Below are 24,909 nucleotides of genomic sequence, written 5' to 3' on the forward strand. Positions count from 1 at the left end.
TCTGTTCAGCCCAGTCCATTCCTGATCAGAATAATTCAATCTATGTAGAAAAATGTAGAAACGGGAAATTATTCAATTATTTTATTCCTTTTTAAATTAATTGCAGTTAGTTTTAATTTTTTTTTTATTTTTTGGGGAAAGGCAGCTTGAGCACTTGTAAAATAAAATAATTTCTGTTCAGCCCAGTCCATTCCTGATCAGAATAATTCAATCTTAGTAGAAAAATGTAAAAACGAAAAATTATTTAATTATTTTATTCGTTTTTAAATTAATTGCAGTTAGTTTTAATTTTTTTTTATTTTTGGAGAAAGGCAGCTTGAGCACTCGTAAAATAATATATTTTCTGTTCAGCCAAGTTTATTAAAGATCAGAATAATTTAATTTAAGTAGAAAACTGTAGAAACGGGAAATTACTCAATTATTTTATTCCTTTTTAAATTAATTGCAGTTAGTTTTAATTTTTTTTTAATTTTTTGGAAAAGGCAGCTTGAACACTCGTAAAGTAAAATAATTTCTGTTCAGCCCAGTCCATTTCTGATCAGAATAATTCAATCTAAGTAGAAAGATAAAGAAACGGGATATCACTCAATTATTTTATTCCTTTTTAAATTAATTGCAGTTAGTTTTAATTTTTTTTTATTTTTTGGGAAAGGCAGCTTGAACACTCGTAAAAAAAAATAATTTCTGTTCAGCCCAGTCCATTTCTGATCAGAATAATTCAATCTATGTAGAAAAATGTAGAAACGGGAAATTACTCAATTATTTTATTCCTTTTTAAATTAATTGCAGTTAGTTTTAATTTTTCTTATTTTTTGGGGAAAGACAGCTTGAATACTCGTAAAATAAAAAAATTTCTGTTTAGCCCATTTCATTCCAGATTAGAATAATTTAATCTAAGTAGAAAACTGTAGAAACGAGAAATTACTCAATTATTTTATTCCTTTTTAAATTAATTGCAGTTAGTTTTATTTTTTTTTATTTTTTGGGGAAAGGCAGCTTGAACACTCGTAAAGTAAAATAATTTCTGTTCAGCCCAGTCTATTTCTGATCAGAATAATTCAATCTAAGTAGAAAGATGAAGAAACGGGATATCACTCAATTATTTTATTCCTTTTCAAATTAATTGCAGTTAGTTTTAATTTTTTTTTATTTTTTGGGAAAGGCAGCTTGAACAATCGTAAAATAAAATAATTTCTGTTCAGCCCAGTCCATTCCTGATCAGAATAATTCAATCTAAGTAGAAAAACGTAGAAATGGAAAATTACTTAATTATCTTCTTCCTTTTTAAATTAATTGCAGTTAATTTGAATTTTTTTGAGTTTTTGGGAAAAGGTATCTTAAACACTCGTGAAATAAAATAATTTCTGTTCAGCCCAGTCCATTCCTGATCAGAATAATTCAATCTAAGTAGAAAAACGTAGAAACGTAAAATTACTCAATTATCTTCTTCCTTTTTAAATTAATTGCAGTTAATTTCAATTTTTTTTTATTTTTTGCGGAAGCGCAGCTTGAACACTCGTAAAATAAAATAATTTGTGTTCAGCCTAGTCCATTCCTGATCAGAATAATTCAATCTAAGTAGAAAAATGTAGAAACGGGAAATTACTCAATTATTTTATTCCTTTTTAAATTAATTGCAGTTAGTTTTAATTTTTTTTAATTTTTTGGGGAATGGCAGCTTGAACACTCGTAAAATAAAATAATTTTTGTTCAGCCCAGTCCATTCCTGATCAGAATAATTCAATCTAAGTAGAAAAATGTAGAAACGGGAAATTATTCAATTATTTTATTCGTTTTTAAATTAATTGCAGTTAGTTTTAATTTTTTTTATTTTTGGAGAAAGGCAGCTTGAGCACTCGTAAAATAATATATTTTCTGTTCAGCCAAGTTTATTACAGATCAGAATAATTTAATTTAAGTAGAAAACTGTAGAAACGGGAAATTACTCAATTATTTTATTCCTTTTTAAATTAATTGCAGTTAGTTTTAATTTTTTCTTATTTTTTGGGGAAAGGCAGCTGGAACACTCGTTAAATAAAATAATTTCTGTTCAGCCCAGTCCATTCCTGATCAGAATAATTCAATCTAAGTAGAAAAATGTAGAAACGGGAAATTATTCAATTATTTTATTCGTTTTTAAATTAATTGCAGTTAGTTTTAATTTTTTTTTATTTTTTGGAGAAAGGCAGCTTGAGCACTCGTAAAATAATATATTTTCTGTTCAGTCAAGTTTATTACAGATCAGAATAATTTAATTTAAGTAGAAAACTGTAGAAACGGGAAATTACTCAATTATTTTATTCCTTTTTAAATTAATTGCAGTTAGTTTTAATTTTTTCTTATTTTTTGGGGAAAGGCAGCTGGAACACTCGTTAAATAAAATAATTTCTGTTGAGCCCAGTTCATTCCTGATCAGAATAATTCAATCTAGGTAGAAAAATGTAGAAACGGGAAATTACTCAATTATTTTATTCCTTTTTAAATTAATTGCAGTTAATTTTAATTTTTTTAAATTTTTGGGAAAAGGCATCTTGAACACTCGTTAAATAAAATAAATTCTGTTGAGCCCAGTCCATTCCTGATCAGAATAATTCAATCTTAGTAGAAAAATGTAGAAACGGGAAATTACTCAATTATTTTATTCCTTTTTAAATTAATTGCAGTTAGTTTTAATTTTTCTTATTTTTTGGGAAAGACAGCTTGAATACTCGTAAAATAAAAAAATTTCTGTTTAGCCCAGTTCATTCCAGATCAGAATAATTTAATCTATGTAGAAAAATGTAGAAACGGGAAATTATTCAATTATTTTATTCCTTTTTAAATTAATTGCAGTTAGTTTTAATTTTTCTTATTTTTTGGGGAAAGACAGCTTGAATACTCGTAAAATAAAAAAATTTTTGTTTAGCCCAGTTCATTCCAGATCAGAATAATTTAATCTATGTAGAAAAATGTAGAAACGGGAAATTATTCAATTATTTAATTCCTTTTTAAATTAATTGCAGTTAGTTTTAATTTTTTTTTAATTTTTTGGAAAAGGCAGCTTGAACACTCCTAAAATAAAATAATTTCTGTTCAGCCCAGTCCATTCCTGATCAGAATAATTCAATCTATGTAGAAAAATGTAGAAACGGGAAATTATTCAATTATTTTATTCCTTTTTAAATTAATTGCAGTTAGTTTTAATTTTTTTTTATTTTTTGGGGAAAGGTAGCTCGAGCACTCGTAAAATAAAATAATTTCTGTTCAGCCAAGTTTATTACAGATCAGAATAATTTAATTTAAGTAGAAAACTGTAGAAACGGGAAATTACTGAATTATTTTATTCCTTTTTAAATTAATTGCAGTTAGTTTTATTTTATTTTTTTTATTTTTTGGGGAAAGGCAGCTTGAACACTCGTAAAGTAAAATAATTTCTGTTCAGCCCAGTCCATTTCTGATCAGAATAATTCAATCTAAGTAGAAAGATGAAGAAACGGGATATCACTCAATTATTTTATTCCTTTTTAAATTAATTGCAGTTAGTTTTAATTTTTTTTTATTTTTTGGGAAAGGCAGCTTGAACACTCGTAAAATAAAATAATTTTTGTTCAGCCCAGTCCATTCCTGATCAGAATTTTCAATCTTAGTAGAAAAATGTAGAAACGGAAAATTATTCAATTATTTTATTCGTTTTTAAATTAATTGCAGTTAGTTTTAATTTTTTTTTATTTTTTGGAGAAAGGCAGCTTGAGCACTCGTAGAATAATATATTTTCTGTTCAGCCAAGTTTATTACAGATCAGAATAATTTAATTTAAGTAGAAAACTGTAGAAACGGGAAATTACTCAATTATTTTATTTCTTTTTAAATTAATTGCAGTTAGTTTTAATTTTTTCTTATTTTTTGGGGAAAGGCATCTGGAACACTCGTTAAATAAAATAATTTCTGTTGAGCCCAGTCCATTCCTGATTAGAATAATTCAATCTATGTAGAAAAATGTAGAAACGGGAAATTACTCAATTATTTGATTCCTTTTTAAATTAATTGCAGTTAGTTTTAATTTTTTTTTAATTTTTTGGAAAAGGCAGCTTGAACACTCCTAAAATAAAATAATTTCTGTTCAGCCCAGTCCATTCCTGATCAGAATAATTCAATCTATGTAGAAAAATGTAGAAACGGGAAATTATTCAATTATTTTATTCCTTTTTAAATTAATTGCAGTTAGTTTTAATTTTTTTTTTATTTTTTGGGGAAAGGCAGCTTGAGCACTTGTAAAATAAAATAATTTCTGTTCAGCCCAGTCCATTCCTGATCAGAATAATTCAATCTTAGTAGAAAAATGTAAAAACGAAAAATTATTTAATTATTTTATTCGTTTTTAAATTAATTGCAGTTAGTTTTAATTTTTTTTTATTTTTTGGAGAAAGGCAGCTTGAGCACTCGTAAAATAATATATTTTCTGTTCAGCCAAGTTTATTAAAGATCAGAATAATTTAATTTAAGTAGAAAACTGTAGAAACGGGAAATTACTCAATTATTTTATTCCTTTTTAAATTAATTGCAGTTAGTTTTAATTTTTTTTTAATTTTTTGGAAAAGGCAGCTTGAACACTCGTAAAGTAAAATAATTTCTGTTCAGCCCAGTCCATTTCTGATCAGAATAATTCAATCTAAGTAGAAAGATAAAGAAACGGGATATCACTCAATTATTTTATTCCTTTTTAAATTAATTGCAGTTAGTTTTAATTTTTTTTTATTTTTTGGGAAAGGCAGCTTGAACACTCGTAAAAAAAAATAATTTCTGTTCAGCCCAGTCCATTTCTGATCAGAATAATTCAATCTATGTAGAAAAATGTAGAAACGGGAAATTACTCAATTATTTTATTCCTTTTTAAATTAATTGCAGTTAGTTTTAATTTTTCTTATTTTTTGGGGAAAGACAGCTTGAATACTCGTAAAATAAAAAAATTTCTGTTTAGCCCATTTCATTCCAGATTAGAATAATTTAATCTAAGTAGAAAACTGTAGAAACGAGAAATTACTCAATTATTTTATTCCTTTTTAAATTAATTGCAGTTAGTTTTATTTTTTTTTTATTTTTTGGGGAAAGGCAGCTTGAACACTCGTAAAGTAAAATAATTTCTGTTCAGCCCAGTCTATTTCTGATCAGAATAATTCAATCTAAGTAGAAAGATGAAGAAACGGGATATCACTCAATTATTTTATTCCTTTTCAAATTAATTGCAGTTAGTTTTAATTTTTTTTTATTTTTTGGGAAAGGCAGCTTGAACACTCCTAAAATAAAATAATTTCTGTTCAGCCCAGTCCATTCCTGATCAGAATAATTCAATCTATGTAGAAAAATGTAGAAACGGGAAATTATTCAATTATTTTATTCCTTTTTAAATTAATTGCAGTTAGTTTTAATTTTTTTTTATTTTTTGGGGAAAGGCAGCTTGAGCACTCGTAAAATAAAATAATTTCTGTTCAGCCCAGTCCATTCCTGATCAGAATAATTCAATCTTAGTAGAAAAATGTAGAAACAGGAAATTACTCAATTATTTTATTCCTTTTTAAATTAATTGCAGTTAGTTTTAATTTTTTTTTAATTTTTTGGGGAAAGGCAGCTTGAACACTTGTAAAATAAAATAATTTCTGTTCAGCTTAGTCCATTCCTGATGAGAATAATTCAATCGAAGTAGAAAAATGTAGAAACGCAAAATTAATCAATTAATTTATTCCTTTTTAAATTAACTGCAGTTAATTTTAATTTTTTTGAGTTTTTGGGAAAAGGCATCTTGAACACTCGTGAAATAAAGTAATTTCTGTTCAGCCCAGTCCATTCCTGATTAAAGAAATTCAATCTAAGTAGTAAAATGTAGAAACGGGAAATTACCCAATTATTTTATTCCTTTTTAAATTAATTGCAGTTAGTTTTAATTTTCTTTATTTTTTGCGGAAAGGCAGCTTGAACAATCGTAAAATAAAATGATTTCTTTTTAGCCCAGTCCATTCCTGATCAGAATAATTCAATCTCAGTAGAAAAATGTAGAAACGGGAAATTACTCAATTATTTTATTCCTTTTTAAATTAATTGCAGTTAGTTTTATTTTTTTTTTTATTTTTTGGGGAAAGGCAGCTTGAACACTTGTAAAGTAAAATAATTTCTGTTCAGCCCAGTCCATTTCTGATCAGAATAATTCAATCTAAGTAGAAAGATGAAGAAACGGGATATCACTCAATTATTTTATTCCTTTTTAAATTAATTGCAGTTAGTTTTAATTTTTTTTTATTTTTTGGGAAAGGCAGCTTGAACACTCGTAAAATAAAATAATTTTTGTTCAGCCCAGTCCATTCTTGATTAGAATTTTCAATCTTAGTAGAAAAATGTAGAAACGGAAAATTATTCAATTATTTTATTCGTTTTTAAATTAATTGCAGTTAGTTTTAATTTTTTTTTATTTTTTGGAGAAAGGCAGCTTGAGCACTCGTAAAATAATATATTTTCTGTTCAGCCAAGTTCATTTGAGATCAGAATAATTTAATCTAAGTAGAAAACTGTAGAAACGGGAAATTATTCAATTATTTTGTTCCTTTTTAAATTAATTGCATTTAGTTTTAATTTTTTTTTATCTTTTGGAGAAAGGCAGCTTGAGCACTCGTAAAATATAATATTTTCTGTTCAGCCAAGTTTATTCCAGATCAGAATAATTTAATTTAAGTAGAAAACTGTAGAAACGGGAAATTACTCAATTATTTTATTCCTTTTTAAATTAATTGCAGTTAGTTTTAATTTTTTCTTATTTTTTGGGGAAAGGCAGCTGGAACACTCGTTAAATAAAATAATTTCTGTTGAGCCCAGTCCATTCCTGATCAGAATAATTCAATCTATGTAGAAAAATGTAGAAACGGGAAATTATTCAATTATTTGATTCCTTTTTAAATTAATTGCAGTTAGTTTTAATTTTTTTTTATTTTTTGGGGAAAGGCAGCTTGAGCACTCGTAAAATAAAATAATTTCTGTTCAGCCAAGTTCATTTGAGATCAGAATAATTTAATCTAAGTAGAAAACTGTAGAAACGGGAAATTATTCAATTATTTTATTCCTTTTTAAATTAATTGCATTTAGTTTTAATTTTTTTTTATTTTTTGGAGAAAGGCAGCTTGAGCACTCGTAAAATAAAATATTTTCTGTTCAGCCAAGTTTATTCCAGATCAGAATAATTTAATTTAAGTAGAAAACTGCAGAAACGGGAAATTACTCAATTATTTTATTCCTTTTTAAATTAATTGCAGTTAGTTTTAATTTTTTTTTAATTTTTTGGAAAAGGCAGCTTGAACACTCCTAAAATAAAATAATTTCTGTTCAGCCCAGTCCATTCCTGATCAGAATAATTCAATCTTAGTAGAAAAATGTAGAAACGAAAAATTATTCAATTATTTTATTCCTTTTTAAATTAATTGCATTTAGTTTTAATTTTTTTTTATTTTTTGGAGAAAGGCAGCTTGAGCACTCGTAAAATAAAATATTTTCTGTTCAGCCAAGTTTATTCCAGATCAGAATAATTTAATTTAAGTAGAAAACTTTAGAAACTGGAAATTACTCAATTATTTCATTCATTTTTAAATTAATTGCAGTTAGTTTTAAATTTTTCTTATTTTTTGGGGAAAGGCAGCTGGAACACTCGTTAAATAAAATAATTTCTGTTGAGCCCAGTCCATTCCTGATCAGAATAATTCAATCTCAGTAGAAAAGGGAAATTACTCAATTATTTTATTCCTTTTTAAATTAATTGCAGTTAGTTTTATTTTTTTTTTATTTTTTGGGGAAAGGCAGCTTGAACACTCGTAAAGTAAAATAATTTCTGTTCAGCCCAGTCCATTTCTGATCAGAATAATTCAATCTAAGTAGAAAGATAAAGAAACGGGATATCACTCAATTATTTTATTCCTTTTTAAATTAATTGCAGTTAGTTTTAATTTTTTTTTATTTTTTGAGAAAGGCAGCTTGAACACTCGTAAAATAAAATAATTTCTGTTCAACCCAGTCCATTCCTGATCAGAATAATTTAATCTATGTAGAAAAATGTAGAAACGGGAAATTACTCAATTATTTTATTCCTTTTTAAATTAATTGCAGTTAGTTTTAATTTTTCTTATTTTTTGGGGAAAGACAGCTTGAATACTCGTAGAATAAAAAAATTTCTGTTTAGCCCATTTCATTCCAGATCAGAATAATTTAATCTAAGTAGAAAACTGTAGAAACGGGAAATTACTCAATTATTTTATTCCTTTTTAAATTAATTGCAGTTAGTTTTATTTTTTTTTTATTTTTTGGGGAAAGGCAGCTTGAACACTCGTAAAGTAAAATAATTTCTGTTCAGCCCAGTCTATTTCTGATCAGAATAATTCAATCTAAGTAGAAAGATGAAGAAACGGGATATCACTCAATTATTTTATTCCTTTTTAAATTAATTGCAGTTAGTTTTAATTTTTTTTTATTTTTTGGGAAAGGCAGCTTGAACACTCGTAAAGTAAAATAATTTCTGTTCAGCCCAGTCCATTTCTGATCAGAATAATTCAATCTAAGTAGAAAGATAAAGAAACGGGATATCACTCAATTATTTTATTCCTTTTTAAATTAATTGCAGTTAGTTTTAATTTTTTTTTATTTTTTGTGGAAATGCAGCTGGAACACTCGTTAAATAAAATAATTTCTGTTGAGCTTAGTCCATTCCTGATCAGAATAATTCTATCTAGGTAGAAAACTGTAGAAACGGAAAATTATTCAATTATTTTATTCCTTTTTGAATTAATTGCAGTTAGTTTTAATTTTTTCTTATTTTTTGGGGAAAGCCAGCTTGAACACTCGTAAAATAAAATGATTTCTGTTTAGACCAGTCTATTCCTGGTCAAAATAATTCAATCTAAGTAGAAAACTGTAGAAACGGAAAATTACTCAATTATTTTATTCCTTTTTAAATTAATTGCAGTTAGTTTTAATTTTTTTTTTTTTTTTGCGGAAAGGCAGCTTAAACACTCGTAAAATAAAATAATTTCTGTTCAGCCCAGTCCATTCCTGATTAGAATAATTCAATCTAAGTAGAAAAATGTAGAAACGGAATATTATTTCAATAATTTTATTTAATATAAATTAATTGAAATTAATTTTAATTTTTTTTTAGCTTTTAGGAAAAGGCAGTTTGAACATTCGTAAAATAAAATAATTTCTGTTTAGCCCAGTCCATTCCTGATTAGAATAATTTAATCTAAGTAGAAAAATGTAAAAACGGGAAATTACTCAATTATTTTATTCCTTTTTAAATTAATTGCAGTTAGTTTTAATTTTTTTTTTATTTTTTGGGGAAAGGCAGCTTGAACACTTGTAAAATAAAATAATTTCTGTTCAGCCCAGTCCATTCCTGATCAGAATAATTCAATCTAAGTAGAAAACTGTAGAAACGGAATATTATTTTAATAATTTTATTTAATATAAATTAATTGAAATTAATTTTAATTTTCTTTTAGCTTTTAGGAAAAAGCAGCTTGAGCACTCGTAAAATAAAATATTTTCTGTTCAGCCACGTTTATTCCAGATCAGAATAATTTAATTTAAGTAGAAAACTGTAGAAACGGGAAATTACTCAATTATTTTATTCCTTTTTAAATTAATTGCAGTTAGTTTTAATTTTTTTTTAATTTTTTGGAAAAGGCAGCTTGAACACTCCTAAAATAAAATAATTTCTGTTCAGCCCAGTCCATTCCTGATCAGAATAATTCAATCTTAGTAGAAAAATGTAGAAACGAAAAATTATTCAATTATTTTATTCCTTTTTAAATTAATTGCATTTAGTTTTAATTTTTTTTTATTTTTTGGAGAAAGGCAGCTTGAGCACTCGTAAAATAAAATATTTTCTGTTCAGCCAAGTTTATTCCAGATCAGAATAATTTAATTTAAGTAGAAAACTTTAGAAACTGGAAATTACTCAATTATTTCATTCATTTTTAAATTAATTGCAGTTAGTTTTAAATTTTTCTTATTTTTTGGGGAAAGGCAGCTGGAACACTCGTTAAATAAAATAATTTCTGTTGAGCCCAGTCCATTCCTGATCAGAATAATTCAATCTCAGTAGAAAAGGGAAATTACTCAATTATTTTATTCCTTTTTAAATTAATTGCAGTTAGTTTTAATTTTTTTTTATTTTTTGGGAAAGGCAGCTTGAACACTCGTAAAATAAAATAATTTCTGTTCAACCCAGTCCATTCCTGATCAGAATAATTCAATCTATGTAGAAAAATGTAGAAACGGGAAATTACTCAATTATTTTATTCCTTTTTAAATTAATTGCAGTTAGTTTTAATTTTTTTTTATTTTTTGGGAAAGGCAGCTTGAACACTCGTAAAGTAAAATAATTTCTGTTCAGCCCAGTCTATTTCTGATCAGAATAATTCAATCTAAGTAGAAAGATGAAGAAACGGGATATCACTCAATTATTTTATTCCTTTTTAAATTAATTGCAGTTAGTTTTAATTTTTTTTTATTTTTTGGGAAAGGCAGCTTGAACACTCGTAAAATAAAATAATTTCTGTTCAGCCCAGTCCATTCCTGATCAGAATAATTCAATCTTAGTAAAAAAATGTAGAAACGGGAAATTATTCAATTATTTTATTCGTTTTTAAATTAATTGCAGTTAGTTTTAATTTTTTTTTATTTTTTGTGGAAATGCAGCTAAAACACTCGTTAAATAAAATAATTTCTGTTGAGCTTAGTCCATTCCTGATCAGAATAATTCTATCTAGGTAGAAAACTGTAGAAACGGAAAATTATTCAATTATTTTATTCCTTTTTGAATTAATTGCAGTTAGTTTTAATTTTTTCTTATTTTTTGGGGAAAGCCAGCTTGAACACTCGTAAAATAAAATTTTTTCTGTTTAGACCAGTCTATTCCTGATTAGAATAATTCAATCTAAGTAGAAAAATGTAGAAACGGAATATTATTTTAATAATTTTATTTAATATAAATTAATTGAAATTAATTTTAATTTTTTTTTAGCTTTTAGGAAAAGGCAGTTTGAACACTCGTAAAATAAAATAATTTCTGTTTAGCCCAGTCCATTCCTGATTAGAATAATTTAATCTAAGTAGAAAAATGTAAAAATGGGAAATTACTCAATTATTTTATTTCTTTTTAAATTAATTGCAGTTAGTTTTAATTTTTTTTTTATTTTTTGGGGAAAGGCAGCTTGAACACTTGTAAAATAAAATAATTTCTGTTCAGCCCAGTCCATTCCTGATCAGAATAATTCAATCTAAGTAGAAAACTGTAGAAACGGAATATTATTTTAATAATTTTATTTAATATAAATTAATTGAAATTAATTTTAATTTTCTTTTAGCTTTTAGGAAAAAGCAGTTTGAACACTCGTAAAATAAAATAATTTCTGTTCAGCCCAGTCCATTCCTGATCAGAATAATTCAATCTTAGTAGAAAAATGTAGAAACGGGAAATTATTCAATTATTTTATTCGTTTTTAAATTAATTGCAGTTAGTTTTAATTTTTTTTTATTTTTTGGGAAAAGGCAGCTGGAACACTCGGTAAATAAATTATTTGTGTTGAGCCAAGTCCATTCCTGATCAGAATAATTCAATCTAGGTAGAAAAATGTAGAAACGGAATATTATTTCAATAATTTAATTTAATATAAATTAATTGAAATTAATTTTAATTTTTTTTAGCGTTTAGGAAAAGGCAGTTTGAACACTCGTAAAATAAAATAATTTCTGTTCAGCCCAGTCCATTCCTGATTAGAATAATTTAATCTAAGTAGAAAAATGTAGAAACGGGAAATTACTCAATTATTTTATTCCTTTTTAAATTAATTGCAGTTAGTTTTAATTTTTTTTTATTTTTGGGGAAAGGCAGCTTGAACACTTGTAAAATAAAATAATTTCTGTTCAGCCCAGTCCATTCCTGATCAGAATAATTCAATCTAAGTAGAAAACTGTAGAAACGGAATATTATTTTAATAATTTTATTTAATATAAATTAATTGAAATTAATTTTAATTTTTTTTTAGCTTTTATGAAAAGGCAGTTTGAACATTCGTAAAATAAAATAATTTCTGTTCAGCCCAGTCCATTCCTGATCAGAATAATTTAATCTTAGTAGAAAAATGTAGAAACGGGAAATTACTCAATTATTTTATTCCTTTTTAAATTAATTGCAGTTAATTTTAATTTTTTTTGAGTTTTTGGGAAAAGGCATCTTGAACACTCGTGAAATAAAATAATTTCTGTTCAGTCTAGTCCATTACTGATTAGAGTAATTCAATCTAAGTAGAAAAATGTAGAAACGGGAAATTACTTAATTATTTTATTCCTTTTTAAATTAATTGCAGTTAATTTCAATTTTTTTTTAGTTTTTAGGAAAAGGCAGCTTGAACACTCGTAAAATAAAATAATTTCTGTTGAGCTTAGTCCATTCCTGATCAGAATAATTCTATCTAGGTAGAAAACTGTAGAAACGGAAAATTATTCAATTATTTTATTCCTTTTTGAATTAATTGCAGTTAGTTTTAATTTTTTCTTATTTTTTGGGGAAAGCCAGCTTGAACACTCGTAAAATAAAATTTTTTCTGTTTAGACCAGTCTATTCCTGATTAGAATAATTCAATCTAAGTAGAAAAATGTAGAAACGGAATATTATTTTAATAATTTTATTTAATATAAATTAATTGAAATTAATTTTAATTTTTTTTTAGCTTTTAGGAAAAGGCAGTTTGAACACTCGTAAAATAAAATAATTTCTGTTCAGCCCAGTCCATTCCTGATCAGAATAATTCAATCTTAGTAGAAAAATGTAGAAACGGGAAATTATTCAATTATTTTATTCGTTTTTAAATTAATTGCAGTTAGTTTTAATTTTTTTTATTTTTTGGGAAAAGGCAGCTGGAACACTCGGTAAATAAATTATTTGTGTTGAGCCAAGTCCATTCCTGATCAGAATAATTCAATCTAGGTAGAAAAATGTAGAAACGGAATATTATTTCAATAATTTAATTTAATATAAATTAATTGAAATTAATTTTAATTTTTTTTAGCGTTTAGGAAAAGGCAGTTTGAACACTCGTAAAATAAAATAATTTCTGTTCAGCCCAGTCCATTCCTGATTAGAATAATTTAATCTAAGTAGAAAAATGTAGAAACGGGAAATTACTCAATTATTTTATTCCTTTTTAAATTAATTGCAGTTAGTTTTAATTTTTTTTTATTTTTTGGGGAAAGGCAGCTTGAACACTTGTAAAATAAAATAATTTCTGTTCAGCCCAGTCCATTCCTGATCAGAATAATTCAATCTAAGTAGAAAACTGTAGAAACGGAATATTATTTTAATAATTTTATTTAATATAAATTAATTGAAATTAATTTTAATTTTTTTTTAGCTTTTATGAAAAGGCAGTTTGAACATTCGTAAAATAAAATAATTTCTGTTCAGCCCAGTCCATTCCTGATCAGAATAATTCAATCTTAGTAGAAAAATGTAGAAACGGGAAATTACTCAATTATTTTATTCCTTTTTAAATTAATTGCAGTTAATTTTAATTTTTTTTGAGTTTTTGGGAAAAGGCATCTTGAACACTCGTGAAATAAAATAATTTCTGTTCAGTCTAGTCCATTACTGATTAGAGTAATTCAATCTAAGTAGAAAAATGTAGAAACGGGAAATTACTTAATTATTTTATTCCTTTTTAAATTAATTGCAGTTAATTTCAATTTTTTTTTAGTTTTTAGGAAAAGGCAGCTTGAACACTCGTAAAATAAAATAATTTCTGTTCAGCCCAGTCCATTCCTGATCAGAATAATTCAATCTTAGTAGAAAAATGTAGAAACGGGAAATTATTCAATTATTTTATTCGTTTTTAAATTAATTGCAGTTAGTTTTAATTTTTTTTATTTTTTGGGAAAAGGCAGCTGGAACACTCGGTAAATAAATTATTTGTGGTGAGCCAAGTCCATTCCTGATCAGAATAATTCAATCTAGGTAGAAAAATGTAGAAACGGAATATTATTTTAATAATTTTATTTAATATAAATTAATTGAAATTAATTTTAATTTTTTTTTAGCTTTTAGGAAAAGGCAGTTTGAACACTCGTAAAATAAAATAATTTCTGTTTAGCCCAGTCCATTCCTGATTAGAATAATTTAATCTAAGTAGAAAAATGTAAAAACGGGAAATTACTCAATTATTTTATTCCTTTTTAAATTAATTGCAGTTAGTTTTAATTTTTTTTTTATTTTTTGGGGAAAGGCAGCTTGAACACTTGTAAAATAAAATAATTTCTGTTCAGCCCAGTCCATTTCTGATCAGAATAATTCAATCTAAGTAGAAAACTGTAGAAACGGAATATTATTTTAATAATTTTATTTAATATAAATTAATTGAAATTAATTTTAATTTTCTTTTAGCTTTTAGGAAAAGGCAGTTTGAACACTCGTAAAATAAAATAATTTCTGTTCAGCCCAGTCCATTCCTGATCAGAATAATTCAATCTTAGTAGAAAAATGTAGAAACGGGAAATTATTCAATTATTTTATTCGTTTTTAAATTAATTGCAGTTAGTTTTAATTTTTTTTTGTTTTTTGGGAAAAGGCAGCTGGAACACTCGGTAAATAAATTATTTGCGTTGAGCCAAGTCCATTCCTGATCAGAATAATTCAATCTAGGTAGAAAAATGTAGAAACGGAATATTATTTCAATAATTTAATTTAATATAAATTAATTGAAATTAATTTTAATTTTTTTTAGCGTTTAGGAAAAGGCAGTTTGAACACTCGTAAAATAAAATAATTTCTGTTCAGCCCAGTCCATTCCTGATTAGAATAATTTAATCTAAGTAGAAAAATGTAGAAACGGGAAATTACTCAATTATTTTATTCCTTTTTAAATTAATTGCAGTTAGTTTTAATTTTTTTTTATTTTTTGGGGAAAGGCAGCTTGAACACTTGTAAAATAAAATAATTTCTGTTCAGCCCAGTCCATTCCTGATCAGAATAATTCAATCTAAGTAGAAAACTGTAGAAACGGAATATTATTTTAATAATTTTATTTAATATAAATTAATTGAAATTAATTTTAATTTTTTTTTAGCTTTTATGAAAAGGCAGTTTGAACATTCGTAAAATAAAATAATTTCTGTTCAGCCCAGTCCATTCCTGATCAGAATAATTCAATCTTAGTAGAAAAATGTAGAAACGGGAAATTACTCAATTATTTTATTCCTTTTTAAATTAATTGCAGTTAATTTTAATTTTTTTTGAGTTTTTGGGAAAAGGCATCTTGAACACTCGTGAAATAAAATAATTTCTGTTCAGTCTAGTCCATTACTGATTAGAGTAATTCAATCTAAGTAGAAAAATGTAGAAACGGGAAATTACTTAATTATTTTATTCCTTTTTAAATTAATTGCAGTTAATTTCAATTTTTTTTTAGTTTTTAGGAAAAGGCAGCTTGAACACTTGTAAAATAAAATAATTTCTGTTCAGCCCATTCCATTCCTGATCAGAATAATTCAATCTAAGTAGAAAAATGTAGAAACAAGAAATTACTCAATTATTTTATTCCTTTTTAAATTAATTGCAGTTAGTTTTTTTTTTTTAGTTTTTAGGAAATATCAGCTTAAACCACTCGTAAAATAAAATAATTTTTGTTTAGCCCAGTCCATTTCTGATCAGAATATTTTCATTTAAGTAGAAAACTGTAGACACGAAAAATTTCTCAATAATTTTATTCCTTTTTAAATTTAATTTTTTGGGGAAAGGCAGCTTAAACACTCGTAAAATAAAATAGTTTCTGTTTAGCCCAGTCCATTCCTGATCAGAATAATTCAATCTAAGTAGAAAACTGTAGAAACGGAATATTATTTCAATAATTTTATTTAATATAAATTAATTGAAATTAATTTTAATTTTTTTTAGCTTTTAGGAAAAGGCAGTTTGAACACTCGTAAAATAAAATAATTTCTGTTTAGCTAGTCCATTCCTGATTAGAATAATTCAATCTAAGTAGAAAACTGTAGAAACGGAATATTACTAAATAATTTTATTTAATATAAATTAATTGAAACTAATTTTAATTTTTTTTTAGTTTTTAGGAAAAGGCAGCTTGAACACTCGTAAAATAAAATAATTTTTGTTCAGCCTAGTCCATTCCTGATCAGAATAATTCAATCTAAGTAGAAAATTGTAGAAACGGAATATTACTAAATAATTTTATTCCTTTTTAAATTAATTGCAGTTAGTTTTTATTTCTTTTCGAGTTTTTGGAAAAGCAGCTTGAACACTCGTAAAATAAAATAATTTCTCTTCAGCCTAGTCCATTTATTTTGTAGTAACAAAGTTTGTAGTAGCAAAAAATTTATTTAAAACTTTAAGAGGGACTTAATATTTAAAAAATAAAATTATTATAACGATTACTAACAATATTTTTAAAAAATGTAAATAAAATTCTTTAAAAGATTTAAATTATTAAAAAAAAATGTTAATAAATTTTAATTATTTGTTTAAAAAAATGCAATTATCTTAAAACAATGGAATTGCAAAATTTTAACAATCTTATTTTTAGGAATTTAAAAAAAAAATTTTGCGAAAATTCAATTTTATTAAAACATTGAAAGTGTGTATCTTTTGTAAAATTAACTAATAAGATTTTAAATTAAATAATCTTCGCAGTAATAAAGAAGAATATATTAGAATGTGACTCTTTATAGAATCCAATTATTAATTAATTACCAAATTAAAATTGTTTGAAAGTTCTATTTGCTAAAAGTTTGTAACGAAATTCTTTAACAAATTTAATAAAATATTATTGTCCGTCGAATTTCACAATGTAAAATTCCTGTTTAGTTTCCGGCTGAATAAATTTCCCAATCAATAGACACCCTGTGGAAAATTTAATGAAAGAAAGAAGAAATTATTGTCAGGTATAAAATAAATTGAATATTTTAGAATTTGTATTTATCTCATAGTTTACACGGAAAAAAAAAGTTCTCAGATATTTCAGGAATTATTTCCTAACTCTTGGATACGTGGTAACAGCTCTGAACTAGCGACGAACATTCAATGGTAATCAATGAATGTTTGAAAGAAATTCGGGAACTGTATTAGAAAAAACTATAAATAGTCTATTAGTCTCTTTTTGATTACTTTCTCATGTAAAGTTCATGGCACTGGCCGCAACTGTTTCCGAAATTTTCGGGAACTCGTCAAGGAATCTTGGTGCGCAGAAACTGTGCGCACCAGTCTCAACAAGTCTCACCGTCAGTAAGACTTGCGTGCCTTATATATTTATTTTATGCTGAGGTATTTAACTCGCCTGTTTAGCTCAGCTGGATAAGACGCCGGACTTCTATTCTCGGGTACGCGAGTTCTGTTCCAGCCGCCGTCGATTTTTCTCTAATATGGTTTTTTCTATTTCAGAAACTTAATAAAAAATAAAAATTGTATGTGACCTTCAAGGATAAATGTGTGTGTGTCTGTGTGTGCGCACGTGTCAAGGAGGGGAAGTGGGAGGGGGGAAGCAGAATCCATTTTTTCTTGCATTCGCCTAACTTTTCGATTTTCTTGAACAGTTCCCGACTTTTTCAAGAACAGTTTGCCGAGAAGTGGTAAAATAGTTATAATTTGTAGAGAACTAGTAAATTACATATTTAAACGAGGCAACCTTTAGTTATCTGTGTACTACCCGCCGTATCCAAGAGTTAAGAACGAAGTTCCCGAATAATCCTCGAACTTTTTTTTTCCGTGTATGAGGCAAAAAAAAATATATCCAAAGAGTGTTGACTTATTTCACTGCTGAAATTTCAGCAGTCAGTTTCACTGACTGAATTTCTGTCTCTCGTCGATTGTCTGTAAAATGCTTTTCTTTCCCTTGTGCTATTCGATAACTCTCCTTGTTGGCATGAACTTGTGGGCAGCGGTTAATTTTCCTCATTTTGACGATTTTCCTCAAATTGAAGTTTCGGTAGAATTAAAAGTGCATAGTCAATGGGAAAGTCGTGTGCGAATATTAATTGCCAGAAGCAGTATTGCTCGAAAGAATCCCAATTTAAATTCGCCGTCAATAGAGACAAGAAGGATTCCTTTTAAAAAATTTTTTTAATGCCCTTGCATTGTTTGCCAAACTAGATCTTGCAGTTGACATCGCTCAACGATCGATACGAATAAATGTAAAAGATGAACATTTCCCAACGATACATTTTGAAATTCCGTATAAACGTCCGTATATGTTTTCTTCATGGCAAAACTAAACACAAATTTTTATTTTCTTACTTTAAAAAGAAAAAACAAATTAAAATTTAAAAGCAATTATTTATCAATTAATTAAGTTTACCTTTAAATCGTCCACCAAACAAGAATCCAACTTTGTCTCTCGTTGAGAACAAAAGTTTTTGCAAATAGAAGTCTTGACGTCATTCAAAACGTTACTAAAAAGAAAGGACAATTTTTTTGTTTATTTAAAGAATGGAAATATTTTTCAAAAATTTTCAAGAAATTTTTTCAAAATAATTTGAATAAAATAGGTACTTGTTAGAAATTTAATTAATTTCAAAAATTTGTCAAAATTCAATTATTTTCAATGTCTACGATTTAAAGAAAATGTTCACAAAAGAATTCAATTATTTAACAAGAAATTTTAATAAAACTCATCTCAAAAATTCTTTAAATTAACCTATACAAGTAAAATTAAATTAAAGCAATTAAAAATTATTAATTTATTGGTCTAACATATTATTTTTTAACTTTCATTAAATTCATAACCATAATCAAATTATATTTTATAAAATAAATATTGAACGAAATGTTTATAATTTTATAACATAAGATAACCTACACATTTTTATAAATAATTTTTCTCTATTTATTATTAAAAAATTTTCTACTTACCATTAATAATAAATTAGTTTTAGTCGACGCACACCTAACACTTTATTCATTCTCAAAATTTTTAATTTATCTTACAATTTAAATTATTTCTTTAAAATTATCCATTAATTATTATTTGTTTACATTTTACTGATGACAATTGATGACATTTTTTAATATGACAGTTGCTTGCGCATGGACTATAAAAATACAAGTTGCACCACAATTTCTAGCAGCAACTTCAGGGGGAAGGCATTCACACGTTCTAATAATACATAAGACTTAAGACATAAGACTTAACGGTTGCCATGGCAACGGTTGTTATGTTGATTGATTCTTCTTTTTCCTTGACTTATAAATTTTTGAATAATTTAAAATTCTGCATAATACAGGGAAAAAAAGTCTTACACCTACCATCTCATGTAGAAAAATTTAATAAAATTTATATATAATTTAAATAAAATTTTTCTATTTATATTCAATTCAATTTATATACAAATTATAACAAATATGTATTAATATTATATTTATTTTTTATTACAATTTGAGTATATACTTTTTTTATACAACTTAAATTGTTAACAATGTATTTGAATAAAACACAAAAATTTATATAAGGGACATTCCATTTCAAATCGATCCACTACCAAAACACTATCGTGTGCAGAGCACTTTTAAAGCACAATTTATATTATTAAAAGTAAATATAAGTAAAAAGCTTATATTTACTAGTTTCTACCTACTAAATATTAGAATGGGCTTTTAAGTAGATACGGAGAAAAGAATAAAAATACAAAACTGTTTTTACTTAATTTTGCAAAGAATATGAAGTTTGAACATAACCCACTTCAATCATACATCCGATTAAAATTCGTTTTTTTTTATTATGTTAACAAAATTTCTTCTGAGAACATGAAATTTGAATAAATTCTGATGCATGTTTATGAAAATTAATTACACAGGATAAATTTAATATTCAGAATGTCCACAATTCAATACAATAAATGTGTAAATCCGTTTGAAAAAAATCATGGTTACGGAACGAACTTGAGAAATATTTCGGAAAACATAAAAAAGAAATTTCCAGGTTTAGTTGGTAAAGGATTGAAAATTTTTAATAGTTGCAGAAAAGAAATTTATTCATTATCAAAAACGTCTGAATCTTCAGAAAATCTTTCAAGTAAATATATTAATAACGGTTTTAATTCTTTTGTAAAATTTAAATTCTAATTATAAATAACTTTGTAATTTTTAGTTGCAAATGAAGTCGGAGAATTGAATAATCTAGATAATAATAGTTCAGTTAGTAGTCCTAAAAATTCAGAATCTCAAAACTTTCAAGAATATAGCGAAGCAGGTCTCGAGATTTTTCAGCAATTAATAGAGAAATTCAAAAAATCTACTTGTGCAAAAGAACAAATTTTGCTTTTAAGATTAGCACCAAAATCTTGAGGATATCAAAAAGTAGTACCAGCATTTAATGCAACTAAGTATCAAGCAATAAAAGCAAAAAAACTTATTTCAGAGCAAGGAATTTTATCAGAACCAAATCCAAGAGCAGGTCATCCTTTATCTCCTGAAATTACAAATCTTGTTAAAGAGTTTTATGAGTCAGATGAGAATAGCAGAAAATGCCAGGATTAAAGGATTGTCTTTCTGTAAAGCAAACTGATAATTCGCGTATTTCGGTACAAAAACGATTGCTTTTAGCTAACCTGTCAGAATTGTTTAACTTGTTCAAAGAGGAGAATGAAGATGTTAAAATTGGTTTCTCAAAATTTTGTCAAGTAAGATCATCCTACTGTGTATCAGCAGGTTCCAGTGGTACACACGTAGTATGCCTTTGCACACATCATGAAAATGTGAAATTAATGCTTGATGGACTAAAAATTTAGAAAATAGTTTAACAAATTATCAGGACTGTATAAATTTAAGTATGTGCGAAAATCCAATGCCCGAATGTTATTTAAACGAATGCAAGAAATGTCCAGGGAAGAAAAAATTACAAGAAATTTTAAAACCAATTTTTGAAGAAAATTAAATTGATAGAGTCCATTATCAAGTTTGGTAAAATACCGATAGGACAACAATTAAAACGGAAATTTCGAATGTTGATGATTTCATAATCCAAAAATGTCCAAAACGGAAAAAGAATTAATTATTCACTGCAAAAACAGGTGTCTATATTTAAGACACTTTTGTCCTTATTTTTAAGACGTTTTGGGATGTCTTTTAGGAAGACATTAAAAGTGACTATTTTGGAGACGTTTAAAGTGTCTTCATCCAGATGAAATTTACTGCTTGAATCGATACATAACCTAAAAATGCATGTATGCATTGATATTGCGCGGGAAACTTTCATCGAGACGAAGCAAGACGAATATTACCGAAGATACTCGAATACACAAAATGTCTTTTATTCAAAGTGTCTTACTTCGAAAACGTCTTAAATTAGCAAAAATGACTTAAATATAAACACTTTTACCGTCTACATTACATGTCTTAAATTATAAGCACTGAAAGTGACTTGTTTACATTTGTAAGACGCAAGAAGTGTCTCAAATTTTTAGACACTTTGCATAAAAGACAGATGAATTAGTCATTTATTCCAGACTAGACGTTTTCAAAACGTCTAATGTCTTAAAATAAGACGTTTTGAAGACGCTAGTTTTTGCAGTGTTGTTACTAAACCTAAAATGGTTTATTTATAAATTATTTTTCCTTTATCAAATATTAAATTTAATTTAAAGTAATTTGATATAACGATGTTATGTTTAAAGTTTAAATTTTATTACAATTTGTTTGTCTATTTTGTAAAATTAAACTTTTTAAAAGTAATAACAATTCACACCATTCTTACTTTCCTTCTGTGTTTACTTATGTTAAATTGGTTATTAACAGCATTCTAATTGAGATAAAATTTAATATATAATAATTTATAATAAAAGCTTCATGTATAAAGTGAGAAAATGTTTATTGAATGATTTATGTATATTAGTACTGTATTACTATTTATATTATTCAATTATAATATTTTAAATTATAATCGAAAAAATATTTTCCTTAAAAATAACTAACAAAATAATAAATTTTCTTTATCGTTTTTCGAGTAAATAAAAATTCGAAATTACATATATTTTGTTTTTATTTACGATATAAATGTAATTTAAATAAAAAAGATATAACGAAGTGCTATTATTAAATATTTCTTTTAAATGTTTTTTTTAAATATTTATTTGATGTATAAGCTTTTTTTAATACTATTTTCAACAAAGTTGAAGACGACATGTTTTATAAAAAATTGATTTGAAGTTTTAAAATTCAAAATTGAGCATCAAATAATTTATTTTTTAGAAAAGGATTATAACCATTAGAAAGATTAAGAAATTCTCTTTTAAAATCATTAATTTCATTGTATGGTTATATTGTTTATATTAGATTGAATAATAATAAAAATTAATATTTTTACCACAGAAAAATTAGATTTTTAAATGAATTGGATACTTTTACAAAGAAAAAAATTGTCGAATCATATTTTACTTAGTTAGACGAATTGAATTTTCTTGGGCAGGAGAAAAATACATAACCATAGGTGTTTAATTACGTCTAATTAATGATTAATTTTAATTTATATTTTTAATTTAATTTATAAACTTAATTATTTAATTTTAACTTAGTTTTAATTAAATTTTAATTTACAATAATTAATTAATTAATTTACGGTAAATTTTCTCGATTTAACGAAATTCTTTGTCTTTTAATCATAAAATGGTGAGGTTCAAATTATTAGAAATTCTTGTGTAACTTGAACGAAACATTTTATTGAAAGAAAATGACATGTATTTAAATAAATGAGATGTTTTTACTAAAAGAAGAAAATTTTAAGAAAATTAATAAAAAAAATTGTCTTTTCAAGCAGTCTTCTCTGCAGTCATTCAATTATTCTTGTATGAGACGATTTTTGCACGTAGACTTTGCATCGTGGCTTGATAGTTGTGAAGGTCCATCTTAATGAATCCGACGTCGCAGACACGTAGGCTATTGTCAAAAATATGTAGGTTTCTAATAACCTTACTGGATTCGCAGATTCAGGGGCAATCTTCGCTTTTAGAATGCTTTTGATTTCGGCAGCAAAATGTTCTTTTCCACTTTTGCGGCTTGCTTTCTCACTTCCTGAAATATTTCAATTAATAAGAAAAAACTTCTAAGAAACACTAAATCAATTATTTTTAATTAAATGTGATGGTAATATAATAATTATTTTTAATTATTTTTACTTTTTATTTAATAATTTATCCATCTTTTTAACTAATTTTATCTCTTAAAATAAATTAAGTAAATTGTTTTTAATAAAACAGTAAAAATTTTGAATGATTTTCTATGAACTTGTAGAAAAATAAAAATAAATAAAATAAGTCAAATAAATAAAGTAAGTCAAATAAATAAAATAAATAAAATAAGTAAAATAAATAAAATAAATAAAATAAGTAAAATAAATTAAATTAATAAAATAAATCAAATAAGTAAAATGAATAAAATAAATAAAATAAATAACAATAAAAAATACTTTTTAAGCCTTATCGATTTCTTTCTTCTTGAAATCTGCTTTTTTCGGTAAAGTTAGCCTTTTTGGATGTGCTTGATTTTGCAGGTTCTCGCGTTTTTTTCTTTGACAGAATTTCTTAAGGTGCCGTGAATTTTTGTGTTAATGTAAATAGCAAATCTCGATCATCTGAAATTATTAACATGTTTTATTAAAGTGTCACATGCCACGTGTGTGACCTCTAAGTAACCTTAGACCAGACCTGTTACCAAGCAAACTTGACAAACACCCATCGATGAGCAATCTTTTTACAACCCTATTACGTCGATACACGGATGTGATCTGGGTATATAAGGCCCTAAATTTGGATCCAAAAGTCAGTATCTAGTCAGCATCCAGTCAGTATCTAATTTAAATCAAACCGATCGACATCATCTCTGTACCAGTAGTCAGTGCGAATCTTTACTCGTTACCTACGATTATCCCAGTCTAAGTAATACCCATCTCGTGTGAGACCAAGCCGTTGTCAAATCTCCAAGCAGTAAAAATTGGAAAGGCGGTGCATCTGAACTGACTGTGGACGCACGAGCGGAGAACGGGTTTTCAGCTTCACAAAGAAGCAATAAAGGTAATTAACTAAATCTTTTCATCATATTCTTTCGATACAATTTCTATATCTAATAAACGCCTATTTGTTAAAGGTGTTTATTGGAACTGGTCTTCTCTCGGCAACATACAAATAAAGAACTTCAAGAAATCATTATATACTATTTTATAATAAATTTCATTTTAACTAATTCTTAACTTTTATTCATTGATTCTTTTTCCTCATTCCCAAATAAGATTTCTTCGGAATTTCTTATTTAAAACGAGGATAACAAATGTTAAGAGGTGAGTTACTTTTCACGTAACATACCCTCTTTTCTTGGTGCATCGGCCGGGAAAGCCATAAAGAATCAATGATATTATTTCTTATTTTTTCCAAAAATTTATTTTGAGATATATAAAATATACATGTTTTTAACAATTCTAAAATTTTCTATTAAAATTTGAAACATTTAAAATCAATTTTTAACTCTTATTTTTAACAATTCTAAAATTTAATAAAAAATTGAAACACAAACCGAGAGAGAATCAATTCCAATGATTAAATCATTTCTTTTAAAAATTAATGTCTACTTCTAAGGAAAATATTACACAAGATAAACATACAACTCGATCAAAAATCAAAGAAAACCCTACTTTAAAACTTAACCCAGGAATTCCTTATTTTAAACCTTTAGCTACTGGTACACCTAGATACTCTAACGAAAATCCAAACCCTTTTTGCAAATCCGAATTAGATTCAGGAATTTGTCATTCATTATTTGATAACAATTCTTTCAAAACTGACGAAGAAAGTGACAATACAATTTTAGAAAATAACGGTTCTTTAAATTCTACATTACGAAATAGTTTTAAACAA

At 25.9% G+C, this 24,909-nt stretch overlaps 1 long non-coding RNA gene across 1 annotated transcript; it reads left to right on the plus strand.

Annotated features, from left to right (window-relative positions):
* The first annotated feature begins 23,666 nt into the window (after positions 1 to 23,666).
* LOC122504318 lies at positions 23,667 to 24,241 on the plus strand. Its single transcript, XR_006301823.1, has 2 exons — positions 23,667 to 24,072; positions 24,146 to 24,241. It is a non-coding gene; the product is annotated as an uncharacterized LOC122504318 (long non-coding RNA).
* Positions 24,242 to 24,909: the final 668 nt, after the last annotated feature.

The sequence above is a fragment of the Leptopilina heterotoma genome, unplaced genomic scaffold (genome assembly GCF_015476425.1).
Source record: "Leptopilina heterotoma isolate Lh14 unplaced genomic scaffold, ASM1547642v1 Lhet_288, whole genome shotgun sequence".
NCBI classification, from domain to species: domain Eukaryota; kingdom Metazoa; phylum Arthropoda; class Insecta; order Hymenoptera; family Figitidae; genus Leptopilina; species Leptopilina heterotoma.